This window comes from Mytilus trossulus, chromosome 9 (assembly GCF_036588685.1).
Source record: "Mytilus trossulus isolate FHL-02 chromosome 9, PNRI_Mtr1.1.1.hap1, whole genome shotgun sequence".
Taxonomy (NCBI): Eukaryota; Metazoa; Mollusca; class Bivalvia; order Mytilida; family Mytilidae; genus Mytilus; species Mytilus trossulus.
The window spans coordinates 45,554,839-45,574,960 of NC_086381.1; the positions used below are offsets into that span (position 1 = coordinate 45,554,839).

The 20,122-nt window shown below is 30.9% G+C and overlaps 2 long non-coding RNA genes across 2 annotated transcripts; one reads left to right on the plus strand and one right to left on the minus strand.

Annotated features, from left to right (window-relative positions):
• Positions 1-4,708: 4,708 nt before the first annotated feature.
• LOC134683934 (uncharacterized) lies at positions 4,709-10,171 on the minus strand. The gene is made up of 3 exons (XR_010101116.1): positions 10,025-10,171; positions 7,186-7,314; positions 4,709-4,797 (listed from the first exon to the last, which is right to left on the minus strand). It is a non-coding gene; the product is annotated as an uncharacterized LOC134683934 (long non-coding RNA).
• Positions 10,172-12,560: 2,389 nt separating this feature from the next.
• On the plus strand, positions 12,561-15,638 carry LOC134683935 (uncharacterized). The gene is made up of 3 exons (XR_010101117.1): positions 12,561-12,720; positions 14,057-14,181; positions 15,216-15,638. It is a non-coding gene; the product is annotated as an uncharacterized LOC134683935 (long non-coding RNA).
• The last annotated feature ends 4,484 nt before the right edge of the window (positions 15,639-20,122 follow it).

A 20,122-nucleotide genomic window follows, 5' to 3' on the forward strand; every position in this document is an offset into this window, starting at 1 on the left:
TTTACAATATTGAAAAATGAAAAATGATCTAGCATGAAGCATTTTTCAATTTGACTTACAAAATTGACAAATGTGTGTGTGTGTGAACTATGTGTGGTATCAACAAATTCCGAACAAGAATGATACCAGCTAGTACAATAATATAAAAAAAGAAGATGTGGTATGATTGCCAATGAGACAACTATTCACAAAAGACCAAAATGACACAAACATTAACAAGTATAGGTCACCGTACGGCCTTCAACAATAAGCAAAGCCCATACCGCACATAGTCAGCTATAAAAGACCCCAATAAGACAATGTAAAGCAATTCAACCGAGAAAACTAACGGCCTTATTTATGTAAAAAATTAACGAAAAACAAATATGTAACACATAAACAAACGACAACCACTGCATTACAGGCTTATACATAAATAATGTGGCGGGGTTGAACATGTTAGCGGGATCCCAACCCACCCCTAACCTGGGACAGTGGTATAACAGTAAAACATGAGAACGAACTATAAATATCAGTTGAAAAAGGCTTAACTCATTAGATAGACAAAAAATGAAAATAATAAGCCGTTTTTGTTTTGAAAATGGAATTACTAGATGATGAGAAGCAGACGGAGGAACATTAAACCATAGCGTCGCTAAATGTGTCAAAAATATTAGAATATTTATAATTTAGATATTGCACATGTCATTTCTGCACATGCCCAAGGAGCAGTGTTTCCAGGTGGAGTGGGATGGGAAGGGATGGGTGTAAATGTTACAGAGGCGTTTTAAGGATAATTGAAAGAGGGGGCGGAGAATATTTTTTTGGACCTTATTTTTTTCAAAAAACGTAAAATAGATATAAAATGCACTTATGTAACGGTTCCTGACTTTGAGCATGTATGTTTTATAGTTAAAGTGTCAGGGTTTGACTTTTTTTTTTTAATTCTATCAATTATTTGTTTATGATATATTAAAATGATCATGATGATTGGATGGATATAAACAGCAGAAGACCAACAACGAGAAATTCCAAATCCTACGGTAGAAGCGTTACTGAACATTTCAATAGTCATTGGCTAGGATTTTATGAATGGGAGGCGCAATTATGTTTGCCCTGGTTGAGGGTCTATAGGGAAGCTCGGATGCTCCTGGGTTCAACAATTTGGCATTACATAATGACGAAGCCAGACTTCAATAAAAACGTACTTTCTTGTCCTAGCCACTATATGTGTTTGATCTTTGCAAATATTTTTTTGTGCAGTCAGTACATTGAATTAGATTTTAAAAAATTAAGCAAAGAAACATTTTTTTAGAGGAATTGATAAGTTATTGATTTCTGAATTGTCAAAAACAACAGAAATGTTATGTCCCTAGACCGCTTGTTCAACATTCATAATCTAAAATATAGTAAAAATATATAGAAATAAATGATATATTTACTTAGTGGGGGTACAGGTACCAGTCTAGTATTACAACTCCAATTTCCGGTGCATGTCAAAACATGGAGGGAAACAAAAAAGTGCATTTTTTTCTGATTTTTTACTGAACTCATTTTTATCTGTTTGATCATAGGTTTATGCTGAATTGAAACATATATATAGACTTTAAAAAAAATCTCGCATCTTTTAGGGATATCAATCTAGGAAAGTGGAAGGATATAATGCTTACTGGAAGTGGTGCGGCCTAGCAAAATTAGCAAACAGAAAGTAGATAAAAAATGTTTTGACTTCAGGATTGCGTATCATTATATTCTTTGTGGCAAGACCCCTTTTTTTCGATTAAATCACAATTTCACATTAGTATATACACGAACATGATTTTTTTTTATTTTCAAAGATCAGCTGTTTTGAATGTAAGTCTATGGAGGAGTCTGCAACCTGCATAGGGTAATTTTTTCATATGTTCACTGCAAGGAAATAGCTCATGTGGACTTTTGTGTGTCCAGAATGATAAACCATCATGATTTAAGAACTTTTTAAGAGAAAAATATCATGGGGTATCAAGTTACACTGACAAAAACTGATATTATGTAATAATTATGCTTTTTCATACTAGACACCATTCAAAAGTATTAATAGATATAACATGTATAAAGCACCACAGTTTGAGGCAAATAGAGATTTTGACAACAGTATCGTAATTATCTTTGTATGTTATAATCACGCCCTTGGTATTGACGTCCGTATAATATGAACATTAAGATATTCACATGTCACAAGATGGAACATTTACTGCATACATGTTTTAACTGAGATTTGTTTTTCAATTATATATTTTGTTCTATTATCAAGGGCACTGCTGATGAAATACTCGTCCTCGAGGATGTCAAGATCCAAGCAGTCTAATATTTTTTGTTGCCATAAAACGTTCCTTATATGTCAAATTGCTATGAGTTTACTGTTTCTGAAATGCTGACCCGAAATAAAATATTCTGCCTCAGTCGTATTTGCACAACGTTTTAGAATTTAAGAATTTAGATTTTCTTCCAATTTGAATTTAACTGGGCCTTCCAATTGTATTGCTTTCGTAACTTTAAGCCTTAAAAGTTTTTTTATTGTTCTTTTTTACATATAACGTAAGCTCTTTTCAGCACAGAAAATGTTCCAATTCATGAGGATCGTATAATGTTTTCCTCCTGTATTGATAAGTGGCAAAACGATAAGATCGCTTGCTATCGTTGTCCGACAATTTTATTCTGGTGTAATTTTCATTTACAAACTTTTTTTTTGCAACTGTTCAAATCGAAATTTTACTCTTTTTTTGTTTTCTAATAGTTTCAAACTTAAGCTATTATTATATAACTACTTGATAATTTTACTAAATCAATTCATCGATAACAAGTTGGGTGGATTGTCTTTTCATTTATGTAGCATGAATAGCGTTATATGATCTTTACAAATTTGGCAATATCACATTTCACCAAAACCCATAGCCTGAATGAATACCTCACAAATGCCACTGATATGATACATTCACAAAAGCATGACATACAACACACAGGTGTAAACAATGACTAAAAATATACATTAATTGATTTCCATGACTGACTGTTCAACGTTTTCCCACCCATCCTCATGACAACTTTATTGTATTTGACAGTAGATTTGTAAATTCAGTGAAACAGATAGTGTATTGAAGAAGATCATCAAATGGATAGAAATAGAATTGCATATAACAAACCCAAAACAACAAAGTTGAAAATCTGTAACCTGTCGTCATTAATCGATATATTTTAGTACTTTTGCTTGATCTTCTATAATTAAGAATATCTTCAAATGTAATATATAGGATATTTCAAAACATTAATCCTGATTAAAATAGCCTAACACTACTATAGGTGTAGCACTTTCCTTAATACGTTAAACTTGTGATATTGACGAATAAAAATTCAGGAAATTTTTCAACATATATTTTGTTAGGTTTCAAACTTCATACAAATTGTGTGAATTATCATAACCAAAAGTATGAATAATTTAAATAGTTTATATCATGTAAATCTTACATTGCGCAATAGATTATTATTTTTATATAATAATATCATTTACATGTATCACAATTATATAGACGGTAAACTCGTATACTATTTTTTTTTTTGGTTAACATAAACAAAAAATATTTAGTTGTTGTGATAAGAAAACAAATTATTTATCAATTTTACACAAAATTTTAAAATCATTTAAATCTTACCAATATTTCCGTTTTATCCACGAACACTAATACTTCGCCAGTCTCCTGTATGAATGCATGATGCATACACAGGCAATTTTTTCCAACGTGATTTTAACATGAGAATCACGTGATATTCACGTTGTCCACACCACGTGAGTAGAACGTGAAACGAGCAGAAACGTAATATTCACGTTGTGAGCACAAACGTGACAAAACGTTGTTCACACGTGATATTCACGTTGTGTATAATGCCACATGATATCAACGTGATAATACAACGTGATATTCACGTTTAATATATACCACGTGATATAAACATGATAATACAACAGGACATTTATGAGAAGCAGCCATTGGAAAATATGAAATATTGTCTTTGTTGTACTTATTGACATATCATTTTTTTCTTGGTCATCTCTATTTGAAGATGATTCTCTGGTTCTTTATCTTAAAAGTAGGGTAAAAGTGATGTAAACATCAATAAATTGTCTTGTAGGTTATAACTTATTATGCATGTTTAATCATCATAATGTACCTGTTACCATCCTGAATATGTATGTAATATTTGCAGCTGGATGTTAAGCATACATCAAAACTTAACTATCATTACAATATATTTTAAACCAAATCTTATTTTCAATGTTTGAAAGGAAGTTGAATTCGAAATTGTACAACAAATTATGCATAACCAAATGTATACCAAACAACATTTCAATACAAACAAACTAGTTTACAATGTCCATTCTTTAATTTCCTCAATGCTCTTCAACTTTCTACTTGTTTGGCTTTATAAAATATTTTGATATGAGTGTCACTGATGAGTCAAGATTGTGTAGAGGAAACGTGCGTCTGGCGTACTAAATTATAATCCTGGTATCTTTGATAACTATTAAGAGTTATGTCCCTTGTATGTTTAACATGTTCTAAAAATACTCAGCTTATGACTGAAAAATTGTCCCTATCAAAGACATATATTACTAAATGTTAAATAAGAAAAAAACACTTTCCATCTTGAAATTCAATTATATTTCTATTTAAGAATATGTACAACAGTTCACATTCGATAAGTTATAATTACTGAAATAGTAACAAATAATATTTGAATGTTCTATCTTCTAAAGGCTCCACTCTTTGATTTCTTCTTCATCTGAAAGGATAAAAAAAAGATTCTATTTATTGTTATAAGTATTATCTTATATTAGCATACATAATGAAAGCTTTACTAGTATTTTAATTCTAATATGCATGTTGCTGTTGCTTAAATGTAACAACAATGTGAGGGCTGTTCCAAAAATAAAAGTAGATAAGGGGGAGGAAGGCACTTTTTATTTGACCCCACCATGCATACATTTTAATTCGGATATTTCATTTAAATGTTCAAGCAGTGTTCTAAAATAACTACCACCCATCAAAGTTTAATAAAAGTTCTTGGAAAAAGTCCTATTCAAATTCTCAATTGATCCAGCTTTCGGTAAATGGAAGTACTCTCAGATCTTTACTTACTGTCTTTTTGTTGTTGGATGTACAATTACAAATCCATGTCCACTTTGTGTTTTTGTTATATTTCTATTTCTATTTGTATCCATCTAATATTCTGTATGTATGTGCCTGTCCCAAGTAAGGAGCCTGTAGTTCAGTGATTGCTGTTTGTTGCTGTGTTACATAATATATTTTTTTTATTGTTTGGTACATAAATAAGGCTGTCAATTTTCGCAATTAAATTCTTTAAAGTTTGTGATTTATCATGTAGCTGACTGTGGTATGGGCTTTGCTCATTTTTGAAGGCTATACAGTGACCTATAGGTCATATTTTCTGTTTTATTTGGTCTCTTGTGGAGAGTTGCTTTATCAGCTAACACTCAGGATAACATTTGAATATCACAACCAAGGCCATGTGTAAATTTCCAACAAATCTATGGCTTCCATGAATTATTTCTTAAATAAACAAGAGGCTCTCAAGAGCCTGAATCGCTCACCTGAATTTTTTTGGTTTAATCTCATCAATGATTATTTTGGCTTTTCAATTTATTTAAATGTTCTTTGAATCGTCCTATTTTCTTTAAAAGCAAAAAAAAATCATTTTCTCCTATGTTCTATTTTAGCCATAGGAGCTATGTTTCTTGACATAAAAGGAAATGAAATATAAAATTTATACTAGATACTCTAAAACTCTGAAACTCATTTAGCCTAAGTTTGGCTGAAATTGATACAGCAGTTTCAAAAGAGAAGATTTTTTAAAGTAAGTCAACATGATGAACAAATTGTGAAAAAAGTCTTTAAAGGCCAATAACTCCTTAAGAGGTCAATTGACAATTTTGGTCAATTGACTTATTTGTAGATCTTACTTTGCTGATCATTTTTGCTGTTTACAGTTTATCTTTATCTATAATAATATTCAAGATAATGACCAAAAACTGCAAAATTTCCTTAAAATTACCAATTAAGTGGCAGCAACCCAACAATTGGATGTTTGATTCATCTGAAAATTTCAGGGCTGATAGATCTTGACCTAATGAACATTTTCACCCCATGTCAGATTTGCTCTAAATGCTTTCGTTTTTGAGATATAAGCCAAAAACTGCATTTGACCCCTATGTTCTATTTTAAGTAACGGCAGCCATGTTTTTTGACGGATCAAAAATCAAAGCACACACTTTGTGCAGGATAATCTAAGGAACAATCACGCTAAGTTTTAACCAAATCCATTCAGTAGTTTCAGAGGAGAAGATTTTTTAAAGTTAGCAAATATGATGAACAAATTGTGAAAAATTGTCATTAAAGGACAATAACCCCTTAAGGGGTCAATTGACAATTTTGATCACATTAACTTATTTGTAGATCTTACTTTGCTGATCTTTTTTGCTGTTTACAGTTTATCTTTATCTATAATAATATTCAAGATAATGACCAAAAACTGCAAAATTTCCTTAAAATTACCAATTAAGTGGCAGCAACCCAACAATGGTTTGTTTAATTCATCTGATCTTGACCTAATGAACATTTTTTACCCCATGTCAGATTTGCTCTAAATGCTTTCGTTTTTGAGATATAAGCCAAAAACTGCATTTGACCCCTATGTTCTATTTTAAGTAACAGCGGCTTTGCTCATTGTTGAAGGCTGTACAGTGACCTATGGGACAAAGTCAAAGGTGTTAATTTCTGAGTCATTAACTCATTTGGTCTCTTGTGGAGAGTTATCTCAATGGCAATCATACCACATTTTTTTTTTTATAGAATATACATAGATAAAATAATTGTATTTTTTTCTTTTTCTTATATCTAATTATTAACAGATTATATACAACATGTTCTAAACTTAAATGATGCTTTATCAAACAAATTTTTACTCTTACCATTACTTTTATACCCAAAATATGACCCCCCCCCCCCCACCCCCCGTAAATCATAAAAAAAAATCTTAGGAAATGGAAAGTAAGACAGAAAAAAGAACTTTATCCTATTGTGACCTAAACATAAATTATTTTTTTTAGTATACTTGAATAGGAAATGTTTTCTTGTTTTACTATAAAATTACCTTCAGGTTAACTTGATTACAATCAAAATTCTTCATACTTCTATAGTGTGATTCTGAAGCACTGCTAGAGTATCATGTCTTTTATTCATCTTACATATATATATTTGCCTCAAAATCAGATTTCATTTTCTGGAAAAAAATAATTATATTCAAATACTTGTTAATTAACATAAAATTTAATACACATATTACATGTAGTATGCCTCCTTCTACTGACTGAAAAACAAATGTCACATACTCATCTTTAGTAATGTTGATATTATGAATATTTTATATCATTAAAGATTGGCATCATTGCACAGGGATTTTATACTGCGAGATTTAAATATTTTTTTGTCTGTATATATAAAAATTGCTTTTTTCTTCTCTCTTTATTTTACATTCCTTTGTTATTAATTGATATTAAATTAAGAGACTTAATTGACTAGGATTGTCAGCTCCTTATAAAGGTCTTAGTTTTCTCCACTAATAAAAACAGGATGCCACAAAATAGCACCATGGTGTTTAAAGTGGCACTCAATATCTCAATTACTTTTTAGTATGAGGAAATAAAGACATCATTGAAACAATAAATGTCAAGTGTGTTGAAAATAAAATAAACAGCTGCAATAGGAGTGCACGATTGCAAGCCCTCCAATTCATATCAATTATGTTTAAAGTATAGAATGAAATATTGTAGAAGGCAGTACATTTTTGTAGAACATTTGATTTATCATGTTTATATTTTTTTTTGTGTATGCATTACATGACATCCTTCAATTGACAAGTAGCAAATAGTTAATTCAGAGCATTTTGTTGCAAAGTTACTTAAGCATCCTATGTAGCATTAATGTAACAAATGTAATATATTCTTTCCTTGCACATTTGCTGCAAGCCAAAAGGAATGTTGTTGTTTTTTTAGAGCATACTATTTTGTTAATAGATATAGGAAGATGTGGTGTGAGTGCCAATGAGACAACTCTCCATCCAAATAACAATTTAAAAATTAAACCATTATAGGTTAAAGTACGGCCTTCAACACGGAGCCTTGGCTCACACCGAACAACAAGCTATAAAGGGCCCCAAAATTACTAGTGTAAAACCATTCAAACGGGAAAACCAACGGTCTAATCTATATAAACAAAACGAGAAACGAGAAACACGTATATATTACATAAACAAACGACAACTACTGTACATCAGATTCCTGACTTAGGACAGGTGCAAACATTTGCAGCGGGATTAAACGTTTTAATGGGCCCAAACCTTCTCCCTTTTTCTAAAACAATAGCATAACATCACAACATATAAAAACATACGATAAAATATAAACATTGTTAAGGCCACACCAATTTGATTCATTGTTCGACGGACCCGCCCGCACCTATTTTTTTCAAAACAGATTTTTTTTATTTTTATTATATTCCCGCTTCCCGCATCCGGAAATGAAATCATGTCCATTTCCCGCACCGTTTTTTTGTAAATATTATATAAAGATCGAGGTTTAGATCTCAACATTTGTTTTTTTTTAAATCACAGTATAGCCTTTATATAACGATTTTAAACATATCAGCACCCCTCAACACTGTAAATATCTGAGAGAATATTTGTTTCAGGATGAAACCAATTTATTCCAAGCGGGAGTGCTCCGATATAAATAGAAATACCAGTACAGAACAAAACGTTGGTTTCTTTCCCCCTAACTTATATTCCCTTGAAAAAAATGTTCGTTGTTAAAATAAAGTACAAAGAACTTCTGAAGGATTTGCCTTCAACTGCAATTATAATGTATGGTGACGGTCATACCCGCTGCAGGTTTGTGCACCGTCCTGGTTGATTCAGAGACCTGTCGTTCAGCAGTTATCGTTTGTTGATGTGGTTCATTGGTATTTTCCCGTTTGGAAATATAATTTAGATCGTTGGTTTTCCTGTTCGAATTGTGTACAATACTAAGTTGTGGTCCCTTATAGCTTACTGGTTGGTCTTGATCAAAGCACTGTGTAAAAGGCCGTAATTTGACCTATGTTTGTTATTATCAGGTTGGGACCAACCCTCCCTCAGACAAGGGCCTTGAAGCCATGAACGGGTCATTTTACCATGTTTACTGTTCAGTCTGTTGTAGAAAAGAAAATAGAAATACTAAGGATTTGTACAGTGCTACTATACAAAACCTTTGACAACTTATATTTTTTTACTCAAAAAGAGGAGAAATACATTATATTTTGAACAACTTTTCTAGAGGGATGGGTCCACTTATTTTGAATAATATTAAGCTGTTAAAGTAAATGTATTAGCATGGTTAAGGTCCAGGAATATTACAAAATTCTTAGACATGTTTTGACCATTTAATACCAAATATTACAGTTCTTTGGGGAAAATATAAGCCCTTTTGTACTAAAAGTGTTTTTAAAAAAAATATATATTATAACTTTAATATTTTGACCCCTCATAAAAGGGATATTCATAACATTAAGGGGTTGTTCTGAACCTGATTATGACTTGGATGGAGAATTGTCTCATTGTCAATCACACATACATAGTCCAGATTTAATTATTCAATTAATTCTTGTTGAACAGGGACAAAATACTTCATAAATTAAAGAAATGTCAAGGTACAAGTGATAAATCAAGTTTTTATATAGTCAAAACCTTCTATTTTATGTTTACAAAAAAAAATTATAATCGCTCGCCTTTACTTTTTAAGCTTCGCCTCAAAAATTTGCAAATTAAATATTTTTTTATTAAAATTTTCAAATCGCTCGCTCGCCCCAATTTTTGGAGTCCAAAAATCCGTAGAACAAGAAATTAAATTGGTGTGGCTTGAATGCATAACATTTAATAAAATGGAATAAGTGCATACATATCTGTTGGAACTTTGCTGAATTGTCCTTCTAACATTGACCTGGACTTCTCCCTCTGTCATTTTCTTTTTCATGTCAGGAATTTACAAACAGATCCTCCATAATCAAGACTTCATTCAAGACCTGCTTAATAACTGTCATATAAAAAAAAATAATGCATAAATATTCAGCAGTTCATTTACAGTTATACACATACAGTTATTGTCATAGTCTGATAAAAAATTAAATGGAAAATTACAGTGACTACCTTAAGGCATCTGTAGCCATGTTGCAATTTGGGCATAACATAATTTGATTTCAACCAAAATTGTGTGATAAATATAAAATAATGGGACAGTGAAAGTTAATTGCCTGATAACTCAAGTGTCATTCTGTGAACAATCTTTACATGTATCATCATAATCATGTATATTAAATTGTTTGTATCATCATAATCATGTATATTAAATTGTTAAAGGAAAGGAGTTAAATGTTCAGTATGCGACAAGCATGGCAAGTGAAGTTTATACCACTCCAGATGGATCCAGATGGATCAGTTTTATACATGTACATTGTATATATCATAACCTGCAGTGGAATATAAAAAAGGCCTCCTGTATTTGAGTGTTTGCCAGATATTCAGATTCCTCTGGCTTTATTCATATTCCAAAATAAAAAAAAAAATCCTCATAACCTAGCTCTACTTTTCTTTTCATAATCAATGATAATACCACAGTCAACTAACTTTATATAGATATAGGAAGATGTGGTGTGAGTGCCAATGAGACAACTCTCTATCCAAATAACAATTTAAAAAAAAAAAAAAAGGTAAACCATTATAGGGCAATGTACGGCCTTCAACACGGAGCCTTGGCTCACACCGAACAACAAGCTATAAAGGGCCCCAAAATTACTAGTGTAAAACCATTCAAACAGGAAAAACCAACGGCCTAATCTGTTTATAAAAAAGAGAAACACATTTATATTACATAAACATTTAGTTCTCTTTTAAACTTCTGAAGTATATGTATATTTTATTTTGGAAAAGGGGGATCCAGCATTTTCAAAAGTGGCATCAAAATATCTTTTTACAGAGATTATACAAAGTTGTAGTGTCTTTGGTATAAATTTTCTTTCAAAAGAAAGTCGAAGGCTGTGTTTTATTCAACTAATTTGCACTCCTTTGGCACTCCACTTTTTTTACATTCTGATTCACACCACCAAAACACAAACAATAATAAAATCAATATGGGAAAAGTAACATTTTTCCCTAGCATTGCCTACGTAAAATATGAAAAGGTCTACATTTTTTATAAGGCTCATTTATATAAAAAAGTTGGGGATAACAAAACCACAGCAGCACACCCTATCAATTAAGTAAGGAGGTCACCCAGCTCGACCCCAACCCCACTGCTAGAATTAACTAGACTAAAAATTAGTAGCACTATTGTCAACATGCCTAAATGTGTTGAAAGATAAAATATGATATCTGTTATATCTTCATTGACTTCAAGAGTATCTGCATGGCTTTAGTTTAGGACAAGCAAGGCAGATCAGTTTAGCTACCTTCCTCAATCCTTAATCTTATGGCCTTATGGCACAACTCTTCTCATTGGTGCATATTGCCATGATTACGCCCTATGTGTATCTTCCTCCATGTATTTTCCTTCATGTACTTTAATTTTGTTTTTGCTGTTACGATTGAGGTTGCGGATGTTTGGGTAAGTGATATTTCGTGATGTATATCGTGATATTTCTTACGGGTGTGGAGAGTAAACCCCACATTGACAAAAACAAGTGCCCGCGCCGTGGTCATTTTCTTTTAAAAATTGCACAAGCACTTATTCTGTCAATGTTTGCTTTACTATCCACAACCGTACGCAGTGATTTTTCGTAAGTGGGTGGATAGTAAACCCAACATTGACAAAAATAAGTCAGTCAAGTGCCTATATATGTATTTTTGTGATCATTATTGGTCAGTCTTCATGAACACTCGTAAAAACCATACGCCCAGACACTTATAAATGTTGTTGTGACAGTAAAATTTAAATAAAAAAGGACACACAACTCACATACAAAATATATGATTTAAATTTAAGAAATTCAAAGTTTTGGTTTGATGACATTGACAGGTTTTTCAAATTTTCGGCCTGTCAAGTTTTTTTATGCAGACTGCCTTTGTTCTGGGATCTGTATATTATAATTTACTACTGTACACATGCAATTAGAACGTGTTTGTGAAAAATATACCTTTTATATATCTCTCCAAAAGCTGTATAACTCTCCGTTTCCATTGTGTTGTCAATATTCAGCATGTTGTCTGGCATAGACGCTCGTTTTCGTGAACCGTACGGGATAATTATCTGAGATACGAAGCACATCAATTCTCATTTAAACTGCATTTATCGATTGCATTTCATATTTAAACCTTCAAAATATTGATTAAATTTAAAATCTTAATCATTTTATGCTACCAGCTTCAAAACAAAACAATGTTAATAAATTGATTCCTCTTCTGGGTTACACACCGATTCCGAAATTTATCAAGGTGCGCGGTATTTCCCGCGGTTATTTTTAGCATCCTTGTCCATGTGGTACCCGTTTCTGTATTTACAACTGACCGTCTGTGTTCTGATAACGCAACTTTAGCAGTAAAAAAAAACCCACTCTGGTATACTATACTGCGTACACGTGACTTTAATAATTTGCAGTGCAGGTAAGTTCAATAAAATTACCGGGGTGTTTTTTTCTGACCCCCCCCCCCCTAATTTACCTTTTTATACCTTTTATGATCTTTTATAGTTTAAGAAATAGCACCTCACTTAAGGTGGCTCGTCGGTACAAAAATTTTAGCAAAAAATTAAACCTTTATTTTTTCATTACAAATTTTATTTATTACACTATTAGTTGTTACTTTATGATATGGTACAAAAAACAACCCAAAAATGATTTGGTTTGGCCCCAGATGACTTTAAAAATTGAAAAAGCTCCAAATTATCTCCCTTTGCTGCAAAAATGCCATTTTTTGGCCTTAAATTTGAAATATCTTTTTTAACTCATCGGTGACCTATATTTTTTATTATTGTTTTCAATTAAGCTGTACATAAACTAAATAATTGTTAAATTTAAGCGATTTTTTATATTAATTTTTTTTTTTATTTCGATATTTCCTCTTTTTCTCCTATTAGTTCAACAGAAAAAAGGACATTAACAAAAATGTATGCTTCTTCCAGAGGCAGATTTTAGCTTAAATAAACGGTATGAAAAAATATAGCGAAATCCTATATTAGAAAAAAAATCATTTATACCCAGGAGCCCCCTTAACACAAACTCGATGCGACACAAGTCAAGCAGATTTACGAACTATTTTCCATACTCAGTGGTGGATCCATAAATTTTGATCAAGAAGCAGTGGAAAAGGGGGTGCATATTGCATGACTATTTGCCTTCTTCATTAGTAGTAGATCAGTTAAAATTTCCAGACAAATCACAAGACTACTATATTTGATCTGTGTTAATCTAATAAAAATGAAGTTAAAGTCTCTTTGATTTATTCATAGATTAGGTAGGAAATATACTTATTTAAATTAGTAGATATTTCATATAGGACAGAAACTTTTTTTAAGAGAGAAATATGAATTGCACCGGTCCCAACCCCCCAATAAATATTGACCTGTCCCTAAGGTTAATAAGGCTTTTACCTTTATATTGGGTAGGTATAATAAGGGGTAAACAATTAGTTGTTTTTTTTCTATATGTATATCCTTCCATGGAACTTCATAGTTTATGTACTTTTATTTTCAACTGAAGCATGTATGTGGAGTTTAGAGAAATAGAATTTATTTTATCAGCTTTGAACAGCAATCTTTTATTTGATGTTTAGCCTAAACATTTATGACATTACTACAAACTTTTAATGTACATGTGAAAACTATTTAAAGTTATAATTCTATTGTGTAATAAATATTATTAACCAAACAATATTACCATTATCATGATTATAAAAATGAAAGATATTTTCCATCAATTGAATAATTTGATTTATCTTTTAGGGATACAACAAGTCTGCAAGTCACTAGATATAAATGGACAGAGAAAATTATTGAGGAGATCATTGGGGAAAAAAGTTAACAAAGGAAATGTATTTTACTATAAGGAGGAGAAGTGAAAGAAGCAGGTATTATATATTCTTGATTAACTTGGCTGTAACATAAATAATCAAACCATTGAGATAAATGTCTATATAAATCAGCATGTAAACAAACAACAAAATCAGTAGCGGCATCTGTTATAGTTAATACAAAGACATCAATATAAGTGTCAATACAAATGTCAAAACAAATGTCAAAAAAGGAGGAAGTGGTATGATTACCAATGAGACAATTCTACTCAAGAGACCAAAGGAAACAGACATTAATAACTATTGATTTGGCCTTCAACGATGAGTGAAACCTGTACTGCATAGTCATCTTTAAGTTTATAAATAAATATATAAAATTTCACAGAATGACAACTGTAAAATAATTTGACTGTCTTTGCTCATGAGTATTATGTACATGTATCTTAGATAGCCAAAAAACTCTTTTTAAAAATGACAAAAAGTGACTGGCGGTTAGAGATATAAATAAAGGCTATATATATTAACTTGTCCTGCAACCTCATTATGTGCATAAGGAGGCCCAACAGTACTAGTATGATTGTTTTTGTCTCATCATCCATCCCAAAATTTTCTTCAGTGTTATAGATAACTTTGTATCAGGCAGGCTTGTCATTTAATGTATATACATTGCACATTATATATTTATTTTATATAAAGGTCTACCGGTTTGCAGTTTTTAAAATTTTTTTGGGTATGGTAAATATCTTGCATTCATTGAACCTCCAAAAATTATTTTCTCCATCCTCATTTGTTTTTCATTAGTTCAATTTTCAAATCCCTTAAATAAAGTTTTTATTCTTATATTATTCATGAAATATTTATAAAACCTTGCAACCATAATGATATTATGGTATGGCATCGTCGTTCAAAGACTTTTGTTTCCAGGCAATAACTTTAGTAACTAAATGGATCTTTATGAAATTGTACCACATGGTTCCATACCCCAAAAGGAGGTTGGGTAGGGGTTATGGCTTAAAAGTTTATAAACAAGGGGCCAAAAACAATACTTCTTTTCTTGACCAATACATGTATAACTTTTTTTATGTTTGTAGGGAAAATTGGCGGAGTGTAACATCTATTAGCAATAAAAAGAGGAGATAACGCAGGAAATCATTATGACTGAAAAGAAGATATCTGAATATGAAATGAGTTTATTTCAGTTAAAAAGACTTGCTACAGAATGTTCCTCTTGTAATTTTATTGAAGACGAGACCATTGTCAACTTTAATTAAAGGAAGATAATAAAACATTGAAGAGGAAATGAAGGAAAAGACTTAATCATCAAAGAGCATAACAAAGCATAATTCAGAATAACTCTTGTGAAGGAATAATATTGTACAGTAAACAACATACAATAACGTATTACAATTTCATTTTTTGCAATTGCTGAATTTTTATGCTGTACTTTCAAAACTTTGGTTGCAGTACAGGAGTCTGTTTTCTTTTAAATATTAATAAAACTTCAGAATTTTAAACTTTTGCTTTATATCATGCAACGCTAATTATAATAACTGTACATTAGTCATTTAAGTCTTGTTTGAACTGAAAGTAAAGTTACATGTATATAATACTACTTTTCTTGTGACAGTAATTTGAAGGTAAAATTTATATGATGTATGATGCACATGCATTAACTTATATCATGTATATATTCATTGATACATGAACATCAAACAAGTTTTTTTCATGGCCAATGAAAAAACAACTTGCACTTACATAAGTAATACATGTGATATTGATATAAATTTATATCATAATCATGTGAAAAAATAGACATGAAAATAACACACTTTTTATATGTTAAAATAAGGTTAAAAAATCTACATGTGAAATTAAACCAATTTTTACAAGTTAAAATCACGTTAAAAAATTTACATGTGAAATTAACACAATATTTACACGTTCAAATCACGTTAAAATTTTTACATGTGATAATAATGTTATATTTGAACGTGAATATCACGTGATCAGATTAAAACGTGATTTTCACGTGAGAATATCATGTTTGTAAAACACACGTGATATAAACGTTTATCCAGTGTGATACACACGTGTGAAAAACGTTATTCTCACGTGATGAGCACAAACGTGAAACACACGTTGGAAAACATTGCCTGTGTATGCGATAAACTGATTTAAGTAGTAAGTAATTGCAAAGAATCTTAAAATAGAACATAAATGGAGTTTCCATGACTATGTGATCATGTCCCTAAATTAAACCTCTTCAATATGAGTGTAGTTAAAAGAAAGTTGATTATTGAAACTAAAACTGTAAACTACGTTTTAAACTAAAATGAAAATAAGTTAAACTGATAAATGCTGATATCACACTTTTATTTTTAGGTCTACATGGTTTAACCGTATACATCAGATGTGCAATATAATAATATCGATTACAGATCAAAACAAATAAGATAAAATTACCTAGTATGTTATTTATATCTACTACCCCGTTATAAAGTTGTTGTAATCAAAGATGTATATATGACAAATTTGAAACTAGAAATTCATTTAATCTTACTATTTATTCATCGTCAATAAACACTTTGACAATGCAATGTATGAATGTATTATAAACTAAAAAAGATTTTTTTCATGATATACGTCATCTCAATATTTCAATGAATCTAAATATAAACGAAACATGAGTATTTATGGCTATTTTATCATGTTCTTTAATTGGACCTTTATAATTTAGTTGTATTTAAAAGAATGCACATGATCAAAACTTGACACATTTAAAAATTACTATTCTCGTTAAGACTAAATAAACAAACGATAATTTAAAGTACAATGAATTGAATTTACATCAAGTAATAAAACTTTACTATTGGCTGAGATTTTATCATATGACTGTCAAAATAGACAAATAAAACATCTTTCCCCCTTTGTTGTTATTTCTAATACTTGTAAAGTTGTCATGTACGTGACGTCATAAATCATTTACGTGACGTCATAAATATTACTGATAAAAAAAAAAATCCTGAAAAGACAATTATGATAGAAGATTCAGTATAATAAATTAAATAACACATAGCTGAGAGGTGTAACAAAATGTTAAACACTTCAAATAGAAAAATATCTATGAACCACACCAACAAACGACAAATACTGAACAACAGGGTCCTGCATCAGGACATGTGCATAAGCATGCAGCAGGAATAAATAGTTTTGGTCCGCTGGTAAACGATATTGCAGTTGAACGGTACACTTTCCCTTCTGCATACTTTATTCTAGTAACGGACATTCGACGGCATTATTTCTTGACTTTGATGTTAAATTTGTAAATACCAGAAACAGTTAAAACGGTTGCATTTGACGTTGACTAAAACACTCGTGCGATCGTTTTTTTTTTATCTTTTCAATGTTAAAAAAAATGACGCTGGAAAAAGACAAGAATACATTTCTGGATGCGGGAAGCGGGAACATGTACATTTTAAAAAAGAATCCGTGCTTGCGGTTCCATCGAACAAGGAAATACATCGGTGTGACATAGAATGTAAATTTCTGTTGATCACATGAGACAACTCTCCATTCAAGTCACAAAAAGTTAAACATTTTATGTCAAGCGGTTTTCAACACGGAGCCTAGGCATGTTTTGTCAACACCAAAGAGTTTTAAATTAAATAAAAAATATGTACTATACCTTCCCACAATTTTGGGTTTCTTTAATAAGATGAAACACAGGGATCATATCTGGGAACCATAAGGTAAACACACACACACACACACAAATAATATGCATATTTTATGTAATAAACTCTAACATGTCTAAAGAGATAAGGATTGTAAAAGGGCGGTATTTACAAAATTATACCTATAAATATGTTACAATTTTTTCAATTAACTGAATATTTAAAAATAAAAGTCTTTTGAACAAGATATAAAAACGATACATGCTATTTTGTTATCGCTTTCTCATTGCCCAAGCTTTTGTCGTGTCGTTTATCTTGATTAGAACAAAGATTAAAGCACTACCGATTTAAATCTTTTTTAATCAAATGTAAAACATTTAACTTGTACATATTGTATAGTTTTATATTTCTTTCAATGAAATGAATATGTTTTATCTTGTTGAATATAATTCTATTTTCAAATATATATTGTGATTTTATACATATATTTGATTATATAACATTTGAAATCTGCGGAAGATGACACCTGTATTCAGCAAAATCCTGTGATAAAAGACCACCCATTTTAGATTCCGATGTACGTCATTTAATATAAATCGAACGTGTATCAAAAGACCACTTGTCTAAAGAGACTTTTTTTGCTCTCTCTTTGGCACAACTTTTTGGAATTTTGAATCCTCAATGCTCTTCAACTTTGTACTTGTTTGGCTTTATAAATATTTTGATATGAGCGTCATGTAGACGAAACGCGCGTCTGGCGTACTAAATTATAATCTTGGTACCTTTGATAACTATTAAGTGGTCTCTTAAAGCAGATTTAGTTGTATAATCAACATTTTATGATTATAAATAAAATATGAAAATATGAAATATTACCAACATTACAATTTAAACAATGCATATTTCAGTTAATAAATGTATTTAATTTTAGACCTTGAACCATAATGAATATGATAAAATATTATGGTGTGTCATTTTGCAATGGGAGTAAATATAAATAACTGAATTGTATTTGTTATCAAATTGTAGTACAAGGTACACATTTAATACTTTGGAATACCACACGGCATGAGAAACAAAAAGATAAAACACAAATAGTTATTTCATCATATTCATAATGTAACCATTTTACATTACAAGGAAGCTGAAAACATGGATTTTAAGAAACTTCCCTTATCATGTAACTCTTACCTTACAATTTTCGTATCATTAGCGTGCATGTTTATCTTGTTTATGTTGTCTAAATGCAAACAAAATATTTTGATTTGGCTTTCATTTTTATGAATTATTATCATGTCCATAACCGTTATTTTCGAGTATGTAGTATATAAAACCTTAAATTTAAATAATAGCAATTACAAAATTAGTTGCAGCAAAAAAACCAAAGCAGAAGTTGGTTTTACGTCAATGGTAAACAGAACCATCTATTTAGTCATATACTAGTAGGTCTCCGTATATCCAGGTATATAATAATTGATTAATTAGTACTTGCATTTGGTCAAATATGTTGAAAGATCCGATGAGGATAACCGAAAAAAAAAAATCCCTAGACGCATACATTTTTGTTTTTATTGTACAACCTTTAACAATGAATTAAAATCCATACCGTATAGTTGGATGCTAACTATTTTATGTATGTTCTAGAAACGGTTCGATACCGTTGTTGGTGTACTAATAGGCGCTCTAAGGTATTATCGGTCTAGTTGATCAATGCTTTGTTTGAGGTGGTGAGTAGCAAAACATGTTGTAACTTTGACATATTCGTTTTATGCCTGTTCAAAGTCAGAGGCCTGTGATTCCGTCGTTGCCGTTGACTCATTTTTACCATAATTGTTCTTCGTAAATTGTTTTGTTATGATCAAAGCCAATATATTCTCGTTTGATGTTTTTATACTTTTCAAAACTTTTTCATAACGGAACACTTTATAGTCGATTAAACGGTATACGTTTTTTGCAATCATGTAGGCTGTACGGCGACCTATCCACTCATTTGAACTTTGACAGATAAGTGACAATCATACTAGCATATTTATGCACACACTCGAACGTTTATTTTCACTTTCTTTGATTTATCAATGCCCTTAGCTTTCATATGTTCGCATTGAGTTGTTTCTTTTGAAGTTTATTTCAAACATGCGCTTCTGGCGTAATTCGTATTTATCAGAGATTGACACTAATTTTAAACACTTACAAGTCTAAATGATTATAATAACAAAACAATTGACTAGTCCTTCTAGTTTTGTTGTGGTTCTAAGGTGTTCACGTCGCATATCGACCTGGTATTAAGGAGGCGTTTACCCCAAATGATTTTTTGAAAAATCCGA